Source organism: Artemia franciscana, chromosome 10 (assembly GCF_032884065.1).
Source record: "Artemia franciscana chromosome 10, ASM3288406v1, whole genome shotgun sequence".
In the NCBI taxonomy this organism is placed as follows: Eukaryota; Metazoa; Arthropoda; class Branchiopoda; order Anostraca; family Artemiidae; genus Artemia; species Artemia franciscana.
The window spans coordinates 26,019,330-26,032,022 of NC_088872.1; the positions used below are offsets into that span (position 1 = coordinate 26,019,330).

Here is a 12,693-nt window from a genome sequence, read left to right on the forward strand (position 1 = left end):
AAAAGTGTACTAAAAACCACTGTATTAAAAGCTTTTTCAAAATCAATAAAAATAGATAAAACATATAGTCCCTTTTCAAGAGCATCATTCACAGCATTTATCAGATGTTGCACAGCATGAACCGTTGAGTGGTTTTTACAAAAGCCAAACTGTGGTTCAGCTACAAATCCATTCTTTGTAAGGTGATCGTATAACCATTTATGAATTATTTTTTCATAAATCTTTGAAAGGAGCGGTAGGACTAAGATGGGTCTCCAGTTGGAAAGATCCTTTGGAGTGCCAGTTTTTGGTAGCGGTATTAATTTCGCTATTTTCAGTGAATCAGGGGAATCTCCGTGCTCCATTGAAAGGTTAATAAGAAAAACAATACAAGGAAGAAGACAACTTGCTGCCACTTTAAAGGTTTTGAGGTTAAGGCCATCAATACCTGCACTATTAAAACGAATTGAACTTATCACTTTTTTCACTTTTAACTCAATGCAAGGTTCAAGTATCATTTCACGTCCATCATTACGGTCTTCCACCAAAGTTTGTATTGGCACATAAGTATCAGACGATATTTCAGCATGAATTCTTTCATCACTTTACCATTGACTTCAAGACTATATTTATGTGGCTTTCTTTCTCCTTTTACTATTCCATTAATTATGTCCCACGTACCTTTCGGAGCACCTGCTTTCTCTTCAAACTTTGTCCTGTAGAATGCTTTTACTTTCTTTCTTTTTAATGAATTAGTTTTATTTCTCTGGTCAATGAAATGCTTCCGCTGTCATCACCCGAAAATCTCAGAAAATCTGAGTACATTTCCATTTCTTAAAGTTAGCATTGTAAGGAGTTCTTGGCACATCCGTGGTTTTCTTGGATTTATTGGTTTAGTTTAGATCGTAGTTTTTTCAATATCTGCCACTATAGTGCTAAACTTTTCAAAAGCTATCGATGGATCTATCTGTTCAAAAACTGTTACCCATGAGACTACACTTATTTCTTCTCTAAATCTCTGAATATTCTCACTTTTCAGTTCTTGGGTAAACACTTGGTCTTTCCTCTTCCGTGGTGGAGCATTCTCTTGGAATTTGATTAAAACTGGGAAATGGTCAGACACTGGCGTCAGTATTATATCCGTAAAGATACCAAAAACTGAATTCGCATGTAAATAGAATATACTCGTTTTATTTTGTCGTTAATTTTAATCCTTTTGATTTCGTTTTTAAATAAAGTCGTTTAAATTAAACCAGGTTTAAAAAGACTGGACTGGTAGTAAGGCATGCTTCAAAAACCTGCGTATGGTCGCACATGATTTGTTTTGTCTGATCGTTCACATCTAACCCTTCTTTTTGCGAAGTCATTTAAGTAGTTTATTTTGGTCTTATCCAGTTCTTGTGCGCTCAATTCAGTTTAAGACTGGATATCTGGCTAGCCACTGGAGAACCAAATGCACATAGGGATAGTTGAGCTGGCAGCCCTCCTCCTAAAGCTTCTATTGCTACGAATGGAACTAGAAATTCAGCCTCGGATATATCATTCTAAACCCCTTCTCGACCCTGGACCGCCCAAGGATGATTCCCTCTGAAAAGTTGATGCTGTCAAGACAAAACACCTCCAAAAAATTGAACACGTTAGGTGGCTCCAGACGGTATGGAACATCGGTATCCTCCAGTCTTTTAAATTACCATCCCTGTCCGAACAGCTCGAGTCCCTCTCGCTGGGTTGGCATGGTCATTTACTTTGCCAACCCACTGTAGCACCTGCCCAACTTATATTCCACTTCGTCTTATATTCGACCAACTGCAAACGGCTGGAAATGCCCCAGAGGTAGGCCACATATGAGATGGGTGGATATCATCCGTGATAGACTTACAGCGTGGGGCATTAATCCTAACGAAGCTCCTACCCTTACCCAAAAAGGCCACTCTGGAGATGACTAACGGTACTGACGTCTGGTTCCCTCTGCGCTGCTGACGCTGCCGAGCAATAGGTTTAAGTCAAGTTTAAATTAAACCAGGTTTAAAGAGACTGGACTCGTAGCTTAGCAACTCGCCTTCAAAATCTGTTTACCTTCGTATTTGATTTATTTTTGTTTGATGGTTCAGTAGTTCGGGATTATTCAACTGAAGCCCGAAAAGAGAATATGAACATACCTACAGCAAGAGAAAAGGTTACGTGCATGGAGCGTCAGTCAAACTTTGACTAAGAGTGGAAAAAAAGGCAAGAAATTTCTAAGCACAATAGAAAAATAATTAGAGTTCAAGGAAAAAAGCCCACGAAACCTTTTCAAAGCAAGTACATATGGAACAGTGAAAAAAAATCGACTAACATACGAGGTTGAGACGGGTACAACACTTGAGAAGAACAAGTAAGATTTGGCTGTGTACCCAAAATTTTTTCCCTAGGACAAAATTGCTTTTAAAGACGCTGGGATACCTCATTCAAATCAGGAGATAAGGCCTTACCTGGGACGAAAGTAATGAACAGGGTCAAAAGTTATAAGGAACAGAAATTAGATAAGAAAATATTCCGAATGATTGCCTCTGGATCTTAACGGCAATTTTGATGTCATACCATCGATCGACACAAATGACGAGAATTGGTCAATATAAGACAAGGCCTTTCCAATCAAAGACCCAGCGAGGTATTTTTTAGGCGTTTCCAATTAAAGACGTTTGACTTCTTGTCAAACGTCTTTGACAAGACCCGTTAAAGGCGTTTCCAATCAATGACGCAACAAGGTAAGTTTAACTTTTTTTCCAACTGTTTAAGAATGACTCCTGATACACAAGGATCATTTAATTCGAATAATAAGCTTACTGAGGAGCGAGGTACTGAGGAGGGGGCAACCCCCTCATATACGTAATAATTTATGCTCTGTTTAAGTTTTAATGTTGCTCCTTACTTCCAGTTGCAGCAGCTTTTTTATTTAATTTCTGATATTTTTTTAATTGATGCTGAAAAAACCCAACTCCTTCCTCTTGGAAAATTTCCTTCCCCCACGAAAACTCCTCCATTGGAAGATCCTCCCGCGAATGCACCCCCACAAGACCCTTCCACCTCCAAATATATGCTTATACTTTCCAATAGCCAATACTCTATGAAAGAAATGTGCAAAGTACATGACTTGCAGCCCTCCAGGGGGGGGGGTCAAGAAAACCTCTAAGACATAGTTGTTAGATCTTTCGACCATGCTAAAGAAAATGGCTATTTAAAAATTTTGATCGGAAAATTTTGGGTAAAAAAGGGGGTGGAAGGGGGTTAGCTGCCCTCCAGTGTTTTTGGCTACTTAAAAAAAAAACACTAGAACTTTTGATTTCCAATCAAATGAGCCCTCTTCCGATCTTCTAGGATCACTGGTTCGATACGATCACTCTTAAAAAAAAAATAACACACATCCGTGATCTTGCTTCTGGCAAACAATACAAATCTCCACGTTTTTGTAAATAGGGGCTTGAAACCTTTACAGTAGGACTCCCTGATATTCTTAAGCTCACGGTATGATTTTCATTAATATCACTTGATTTCTTAAGGACGTTTCCCCCCTTTTTCAAAAATTAGAAAAATTCTCTCAGGCTCGTTACTATTGATAGACGACATTAAACACCATGAATTTTACCTATTTTGATTAAGCATCAAAACTTAAATCTTTTGAGGGATCTATCAAACAGTTCGTGGTAACGAAGTGCAAATAGGGATCGACCCGGCTACATAGTAACCGAAACTCAAAAAACGGAATTTTGATACCAATAGATGCATTAAAAAAAATCGAATTTCCATTCCAATTTTAAATATATAATTTTCATCAAGTTTAGTGCTACCCATCAAAAAGTTACGAGCCTGAGAATATTTGCCTTATTTTGGAAAAAATGGAAAAACACCTCCTACAAGTCCTAGAATCCTAATGAACATCAAACTATCAGATTCAGCGTATCAGAGAACCCTACGATAGATATTTTAAGCTCCTACCTGAAAAAATGCGGAATTTTGCATTTTTTGCCAGAAAAAAGATCACGGTTGCTTGTTTATTTAATTTTTTTCTTCCCAGAGGTGATCGTATCGACCCAGTGGTCCTAGAATATCGCAAGAGGGCTGATTCGAACGGAAATTAAAAGTTCCAGATGTTCCGGGGAATTAACCAGGGCTTTCTTCCACGTGTTTTGCTTTCTGGGAAATAATTTCCACGGAAGGGGGGCATTTCTGGAGGGATCGAAAAATCAATTAGAGATTAAATTATTGTTCAAATAAAAAAAAAATGTTAAGGAGAATTTTTCGGGGTGAATCGTCCACAAGCAATTTTATAAAGGGTGGATTCTCAGCGAGGATGGAACTGTCTGGAGGGAATTTGACATGGGCGCCCTTTATGTTGGATGAGATTTCAACGGAGGAGTTTTGCGTGAAGGGATGGGTGTGTTTCATAGAGGGTGAGCCATATTTACCGGCATTATTTGAAAAACAAACATGAATTATGTCATATATGAAGGGTTGCTCTCTCCTCAATACCCTTCTTTTTATGCTGAAGTTTGACTTTACTAATATTGAAACACGGGGGCCGTTTAATTAGAATAGGAAGCCTTTTTAAAAGTGCTAACAGCTTTAGCGTAAAGAGCAAGGTATTGAGGAGGGGTCAACTTCTTCATATCCAGAATAAACCAGCCAAAATTAATCCACAATTTTTTTTTTCATAACTCAAATCTGCATTGGTTGAAAAATGTATAGAAATTAAATTAAAAAAAAACAAGTTTTTTTTAATTTAAAGTAAGGAGCGACATTAAAGAGGTGACATTAAAGAGTTTCATAGAGAGTGAGCCATATTTACCGGCATTATTTGAAAAACAAACATAAATTATGTCATATATGAAGGGTTGCTCTCTCCTCGATACCCTTCTTTTTACGCTAAAGTTTGACTGTTTACTAATATTGAAACACGGGGGCCGTTTAATTAGAATAGGAAGCCTTTTTAAAAGTGGTAACAGCTTTAGCGTAAAGAGCAAGGTATTGAGGAGGGGTCAACTTCTTCATATCCAAAAACCAGCCAAAATTAATCCACAATTTTTTTTTTTATTTTTCATGTACGGTGAACATAACTCAAATCTGCATTGGTTGAAAAATTTATAGAAATTAAATTAAAAAACAAGTTTTTTTAATTTAAAGTAAGGAGCGACATTAAAACTTAAAATGAACAGAAATTATTCCACCTATGAAAGCGGTTTCCCTTTCTCAACGCCTCACTCTTTATGCTAAAGTTTGACTCTTTCTCACAACTCCACTTTTTAAAACAATAAAAATACTTTAGCGTAAAAAGTGAGGTATTGAGAAAGGGACAACCCCTTTTATATACGGAATAATTTCTGTTTGTTTTAAGTTTTAATGTCGCTCCTTTCAATTATTTTTTTTTTATTTAATTAACTAAAGAGATGTAGTCTACTGTGAAACCTGGATCAGTTCCCATCATGCTTAAATATATAAAAATTATTTTCAATTGAATAAAATGACGGATTACCAAATAACAGTTGCTTATTATTATGGATTTTCTGAATAATGTTTCAACATCAAAAGATGGATAGTAATGTTTTAAAATACCTATTTTAATTAGTTCAAAAGCGGAAATCATTACATCGGGCATCGATTTAATGCAGCACTATAAGGGTCACGATTTTGCACTTTTGGAGAAGAAGGACTGTAAATGTAAATGTAATGAAGATATTGTTTCAGCTAAAATGGGCATTGGCAAACGTAATTTGTGCTTGTTCTTTATGGTTGTCTACCTTACTAACATATTAAGTTCAGGGGTGAATTTGCATCGTTTTTATTGGGGGGAGAAGCAAGAGAAGTCCATATCCGGATAGTCAAGGGAAATGGGCTATATAATACATTTTTCTCCAAATTATTGGGGGGGGGATAACTACCTCCCCTTGCCCCCTACAAACAACGCCCCTGACTAAGGTAGAAATAAATACTTTAAAACTTGGAACACCATTAAGTAAAATTAGAAGAGAATTTTACATTTGAAAGGGCTTGCAAAAATCGTAAATATATACGAAGCTTAGTCAAGCAAGGGATCCAGGTTTAAAATGAGTTATAAGACTATTTATATATTGAGAAATTTTTGTCTTTTAACTTTCAAGGCCGCTTTTTACACTTTCGCTACTTTGAAAAAATACAAAGTTGTTTATATGAAAAGGAGCATTGCGAATTTGACATTTAAAACAAGCAGAAATTAGCTTGTGTAAGATGTGGAAGTAAACCAAGCAGATTCTGAAGCGATTCTTCTAGCTTACTGGTGCAATTATTTGATCTAATCAATCATATAATAATTCACCAATTGACCATAAGTAATACGTTATTTTTTCCTACCACTTCATATAGGTCATAGAAACATGTAGTGGGTCCACACGATAGAAGAGGACTTAATCTATTATTTGGTGGAGGGATATCTAAACTGAATACTTTCCCTGATCCGCCTAAAAGTATTTGGACTATAAGCCACGTTGGGAATTCTTTTCCACAATTGAGATGCAAGGTAATCTCACTGGAACGGCTTGAGGGTCGAGTCGACAATTTGAGCGAGTGTTGAAGGAAAAATTTCCTTTATTATATGGAGGCTTTCTTAATAAACAGTTTAAATGTGTTAAAAACTCTAATTAAAATTATTGAAAATATGGTATACAATTATTATATCGCAAGAACCGAATGCAATTCTTGTCGTTTTCTTCAGCCAGAAATATTTCAATACTAGGATTTAAATATGCAATTATTGTAGAGACATCAATAAAATAAGGGTATTACAGGCTTTGGATGGAGGGAGGGACTGATGGACTTACAAACCGTCTTTATGCTTCGAATTATAACAGCTAAATCCTAAGGAAATCTAATTACAAGGAAACACATAGGCTATCGAGGGAAGGTTCTGATCCAAGGTGCGAGGTAGCGATGCTACCAAGCCAACGGGCGGTAAAATACAGTGTGTTGGATAAAATTTGCGACTTCAGTAATTTTTGGATTGATTTGCCTGAAACTAATTGTCTGAGGTTGGCAACCTCTACGGTAGCTTGGTAGGTAAATGATCAAATTGTCGAAAGTACTGTGTTTCACTTGAATTTTGGTAGACAGGTATCTGCGTACAAAGGGGCTTTCCCCATGAAATAACTAGCCTCTTACATTAAAAGTCTAGGTGCTAGCTATTTGCAGTTCTGGAAATCTCTGACTTGAGAAATTCTGAAATCTATTAGCGCCATCCCCTTCCCCATAGAAGTTTACACTTCTAATTTTCATGTTTAAGGACTGGTTGACTGTAGGTATGTGCATATAAAATTTGAAGTAAATATAGGTATTTTCCTGTGGCAGGTAGGTGGGGTAAATAAGTGGCAAGCCCCCGGTTTTTTGAAGATATTTTGTCCACTTGGGAACATGGGTACAATTCTCTGACCAACTGTTTGGTGCATTTAAACACTTTTGATTGAAATATTCAATTTATGTTGGTGGAGAATTCATGGAAGCTTGATTTCTTGGATTTTTTAATTCTAAAAATTATTCCTAATCTTGAATTTTCAACGTACAAGAAACCCATCCTCAATGATCATTGTTTGCATTACTGTCAAACCACCCTCCTTCTGTGAAAAGGGGCGTGGTTATCTCTTTAGTCGATTGAATTCTAAAAATATGTTCATTAAATCATGTAGTCTCTAAGTTAAATTATTACGTATATGAAGGGGATTGTCCCCTACCTCAACACCTCGCTCTTAACATTAAAGTTTTTTTGGTACTTTTAAAAAAGCTGTCAAGTTAAAAAAGTATTAAGTTAACCTTAACACCTGCACACGTAAAACTGAATCGGTAAAGAGAAAGTAATACATATGAAGTCCGTACAGGAATTCTGGCAAAATCACCCAGTGTAAAATTTACACTGAAAAGTTCACCCCCTGGAAACTTCTCTCTCCATTGAAAATTCTCCCAGCAGAAAATTCGTCCTCCCCTCCCACCCAACTAAATATGCATACTTCCCAATATAAAATAAAACAATGGTCAAATTTTATAACTTAAAACCTTTCTCCAGAGGCTTTAGGGGGTCATTTGTATCCAAAGACATAGTCGTGTGGCCTTTCAACTATACTGAAAAAAAAAGCTGTCTCAAAATCGGACGATTTTGGGAAAAAAGTGGTCCAATTTTGTTGGTCACTTAAAAAGGGGACTAGAACTAGAATGAACCATCTTCCGACGTTCTAGGCCCATTGGGTCGATACGATCACCCCAGGGAAAAAAACAAATAAGCAAATAAACACGCATCCGTGATCTTTCTTTTGAAAAAACTACAAAATTCCACATTTTCGCAGATATGAGATCGAAACCTGTACAGTATGGTTCTTTGATAAGCTGAATCTGAAGATGTGTTTTTCATTTAAATTCTATGACTTCTAGGGGGTCTTTCCCCCTTTTTTCGAAAATCAGACAAATTTTCTCAGGCTCGTAGCTTTTGATGGTAAGACTATACTTAACGAAACTTATATATTTGGAATCAGCATAATAAGCCAATTCTTTTGACATATCTATTGGTATCAAAATTCCATTTTTTAGAGTTTCGGTTACTATTGAGCCGGGTCTCTCATTACTTACAGTTTATTACCATGAACTGTTAGAATTTGCATCGAAATTCAAATAGAGATCAGTGAAATATCAATAGTTTTTTTCTGCGCTGCTAAAAGCATTGTATTCATGAAACTTTACAGTTTCACGACATGAAATTGAACAAATAAAAAAGGTTTTTCAACTAAAATAAGGAGCAAGTTATAAATTACTTTGTTTATAAAGGGGACTGCCCCCTTCTCAACACTTTGCTCATTAAACAAAAAAATTTTAGTACTTTGAAAAATTTTTTTTTTTCCAATTGTATATTTTCTTTAAAATTCGGAAAAAAGCCAAACTTCACAGTAAAGAGTAGGGAGCAGAATATTCTTTCATGCAAAGAATATTCTGTCCTTCTGTCTCTTTTTTTTTATTTAATTTCTGATTGTTTTCCAAATCATGCCCAAGCCTAACAAAATATATAATTTGAGGTACCAGTCCCTTAAATCCCTGGTTAATTGCTTTTACAATGCGTAAATCAGTAATTGTGTTGGTTAGTACAGTCCTATGTTTAAATTTGCAATTTCAATTTTGGATAAAATTTGAATATGCTTAAGAAATTGGCGATGAATAGTAATTTTGGTGAAGTCCTTGTTAATGTTACTAGTGAAGAATTTGGGTTGGATGAAAAGAAGTTTTTGTTTGTATGGATGCAAATTCTATGAGACTTTTGATCTTCTACATAACTGAAGCCAACACAACCTATACACTAGGATTTTCTTATCAATAAATACATTACACACATTCGTTTAAATAAAATGAAGTACTTCATATAAATAGAAAAATATTACCATTTAAAATTGCTGAAAACTAAGTTCCTAGCAGTATTTGCCACCCCAAGCCTTTTCCATCAAGATGCTTTTAGCTATCGGAATGTAACATTTTAGCTGTATAGAGAAACATTTTAATAAATTCCTATTCCCCCTACCACTTTCAACATCTATCTGAAGCCTAAGGAAGAGTAAGTAGTTTGTCCATTAAAATGTACTTTTGTAGGAATTTACACTACCCCCTCCTTAACAATGACTCACACCCCTTCATTATAGCTGATACACAATTAAAGATAACCAAACATAGCCTAATTTCATTACATATAAACCAAATCAGCCTGGTTGAATCCAGTACTGCCACTGTTTGGGATTACTTCTTTTGCACCTGGGAAGCCTAAAATACAGTTATTGATACTTTTAAATCAATTAAAGTCGTAGTTTTGTGCCCTAGTCCGCCTAAACTGTCACCCAACTACAACTGCTATTTTGGCGTCTGTCTGACACACCCCTCAAAACTTTCGAAAAGTTTTACCTTAATATTCTTAGCATTTTTAGAGACTTAGGATCAAACTTGTCCCATTTTCCCAATAACTGACCTTGTACATAAACAATGTGTTACTTATACAACTTAAAATCCTTGCCACAGGAGCTATGGGAGTTAAGTCATCTCTGGAGGTATAGTTATTTGATTTTACAGCTATTTTAAAGAAGATAGATACCCTATTCACAACCGGCAGACACATCAAGTTTCATCTTAATACCCTAGACCTTTTTGGAGACCTATATCAAACATGATCTCTTTTCCAACAAAAATGCTTATACGTTAAAAATGGGCAGAACCCATCACTTACCTCAGAGACTGGGAGGAGAGGTATGTCACCCTCAGAGACATTGCTATTTGACCTCTGATCTATTTGAACAAAATGGATATATCAAAATTTTGATCGGATGCAATTGAGGGAAAAAGGGCGTGGAGGGACTGGTTGCCTTTCGATCTCTTATGACTTTTAGCAAGAACACTAGAACTTCTGATTTCCAATAGACTGATTCCCCTCCAAAGTTTATAAGACCAACCCTTCCATAAAAACCTTATCAGTTAAAAATGGTCAACCTGCACAATTTACAACACTTTCCCCAAGGTCTGGGAGGGAGTTATCAAACATGGAACCATAGTTATCTGACCTTCGGAATATTTTCGAACAAAATCCCTATACCAAAATTTTGATCAGAAAGATTTGAGGTAAAAAGGGCGTAGGCTGGTTCCCCTCCGATCACTTTTGACTCTTAAAAAGGGAGCTAGAAGTTTCAATTTCAAATCAAATCAGCCCCCCTCTGAATTTCATACGAGCACCCCTTCCATATGAAGAGCCTCTGGAAAAGAAAAGTAAACAAAAATTAAAACATTGAAGCCTTTTGGCTCTTTACTATAGGCAAGGCTATAGCGTTGCCTCTGATATGTTAAAAAAAACCCTTTCCTTCTTTTGAAACTTATTCAGTGTCAAAAATGAGCAAGTTTTAGGCCACAAGCCTCACGCAAAGGGAGCACTAGGCATTTGCCTCGCTTCCTTGGGCGACTAAAACAATTAAAAATGCCAAATTTTGTAATGTTCGGAAGAAACATACATTTTTGCGAAGGATATGTTTTTCAAGTTCCCCCCTCCTAGCAAATGTTTGAAAGCATGTCTCCTGTCCCATCCATTAAAAATGATTCTGCCTGTTGGTATTGACTTAAACCCTTTTGGAAGCCTCCCATTTAATAGCCTATTTCATGATATTACTAGTGACGTTCTCTTAACTCTCAACGAGCTCTTAAGTCGTTGTTGATTGACATTTCGTCTCAGCTTCTGATAACCTTCCGTCGAAGTCAAAGACTGTATAGACACGTTTACCATTTTCAACAAAGAAAACACGAATAAAACAAGTAAAAACTGGGGCTTCATGCTGCTTTAGTTCAACTCGTTAAAAAAAAGATTTAGCTTTACCATAGGCAGAACGCAAATGATTGGCTACAAGTGTATCTTTCCTAGAAAGTGTTCTCTAGTGTTTGGAAGACAGCCTACGTTCGTGTCATTCAATAAGTGAAGGATCCCAATTGACAAAGTGATCTATTTCAAAAACTACAAACCTTACCATGGCGGGGGATAGATTGACATACTATAAGCTCATGTTCGAGTCTTTATTCCCATGACCCGTATCAGTAGAGATGTCTGAAAAGTAGCAGTACTACTGTCCACTTGGCGAGCTCGTTCTTCTGTTAGTCAACTACCATGAAGTGTTTTGATCTTATTCGTCACTCCACTGCAGTGACGAATTAAACAAAATGGGTCCACAAATACGTTCATCTATTAGTGGTTAATCTTTCTCCTTCTTGTTTAAATTGGTATGGAAACACTTTCATAAAATCTCATTACCGGAATCTAATCTCGTGAACCGCAGTGTTTTGCTGCAGCTGAGTTCCAACTCTGGGTCCCACATTACCAATATGAGATTATACCCACAACACCACAACAGTACTGATTCGGTTTTCAAAACGGATATCAGCGTGTCTATAGCCTTTTTCCCGGGAGATTACGACTCAAAATGGGCTGATCTTATATATGGTGTCGCTAGGGCAGCTAACTAGCAGCGTTGCTTTTTCTGGTAGTGATAAACTTCGTTTTTTCTTTACTTGAAGAAAGACTCAAGTACGTAGATGCCTAGTCATTTTTTTGTGAAATATCTTGACGGAAAATCTCAGTCTCCAATTCAGTAGTACCATGATTAACACATTTAAAGACTAATATATAACTTAGTCTTCAAATCGACGAGAAAAAAAAGAAATCATTCGGTTTGATCCTCTTAAGAGAGATTTTATGTCCTCAGCCTATAACAGATTTATATAAACCGGGAATGTGACCATGGTAATGACAAAAGATTTTCTAAATAATTTAGCTTATTCTAATGAGGGAACATAATATTTTGTTTAAAGGGGAAAAAGCTAGGTCAGTATATATGCAATAATTATCTAAATGTTGTTACAGGTAGAATTTTGTAACATGGTCAAAATAAAGTTACATAATAATGCTGTCCAAAATGTTCAATGGAAATAGGAAGACCCAAAAGGCCAACTGGGAATTTACAGAAAACAAGTCAAGGACAAGAGAAACAGACTATGGCAAAAAGAAGGACAACGGTACCTCCCAAGTCATTTTTTTTTGTAGGAATTTTGCTATTGGTAGAATCCTGTGCATTAACATAGTCAAAGAAAGTTATGTTATAGTACCACCAAAATCGACCAATAGAGAGAAGACGACCCAAAAAGGAAAATAGAAGAGCC

At 36.3% G+C, this 12,693-nt stretch overlaps 1 protein-coding gene across 1 annotated transcript in view; it reads left to right on the forward strand.

The window, feature by feature from the left end:
• Positions 1-12,693, forward strand: part of LOC136031983 (transmembrane GTPase Marf-like) — a 503,142-nt gene that overhangs the window by 355,075 nt on the left and 135,374 nt on the right. The window lies entirely within an intron of this gene.